Source organism: Triticum dicoccoides, chromosome 7B (assembly GCF_002162155.2).
Source record: "Triticum dicoccoides isolate Atlit2015 ecotype Zavitan chromosome 7B, WEW_v2.0, whole genome shotgun sequence".
In the NCBI taxonomy this organism is placed as follows: Eukaryota; Viridiplantae; Streptophyta; class Magnoliopsida; order Poales; family Poaceae; genus Triticum; species Triticum dicoccoides.
The window spans coordinates 746,860,860-746,861,704 of NC_041393.1; positions in this window are offsets into that span (position 1 = coordinate 746,860,860).

An 845-nucleotide genomic window follows, 5' to 3' on the forward strand; every position below is an offset into this window, starting at 1 on the left:
GAGAGGTATGAGACCTCTGACAAGTACTTTGCCTACAAAATGGAGGAGAATAGTTCAACCAGTGAGCATGTGCTCAGGATGTCTGGGTACTACAATCACTTGAATCAAGTGGGAGTTAATCTTCTAGATAAGATAGTGATTGACAGAGTCCCCTAGTCACTATCACCAAGTTACTAGAACTTTGTGATGAACTATAATATGGAAGGGATGACGAAAATGATTCCCGAGCTCTTCGCGATGCTGAAATCAGCGAAGGTAGGAATCAAGAAAGAGCATCAAGTGTTGATGATTAACAAGACCACTAGTTTCAACATCCTAGTACTACTCTCACCCAAGCACGCTTAACTTCAGAGTTCTGATGGGATCCAGTGCTTTCTCCAATGATCAGGCGAGCCATCGATCCTCTAGGCGACCCTACATTGGAACTCTCAATGAAAGCACTAATGTCGGTGTCAAAACCGGTAGACCTTGGGGTAGGGGGCCCCGAGCTGTGGATCTAGGATTGATGGGGACAAGGGACGATGAACATAGTGTTTACTCAGGTTCGGGCCCTCTCGAAGAGGTAATACCCTACGTCTTGCTTGATTGTATTGGATGTATAATATGGTTCACAGAGTAGATTTACCTCGAGATCCGTATGAGCTAAACCCTAAGGCGATGAGGTGGTGAATGTAGCTCTAGCCCTAAAGACTAAAATCCCTCGGTTTATATAGACACCGGTAGGGTTAGGGCTACCGAAGATAGATTACAATAAGGGTTTAAAGAGATCATGCACCTTCTTGAGTTGGAGGGCACACCACGGCTTCATAGATCCCCGTCACTGTACGGCTCCACTAGTCCGACCC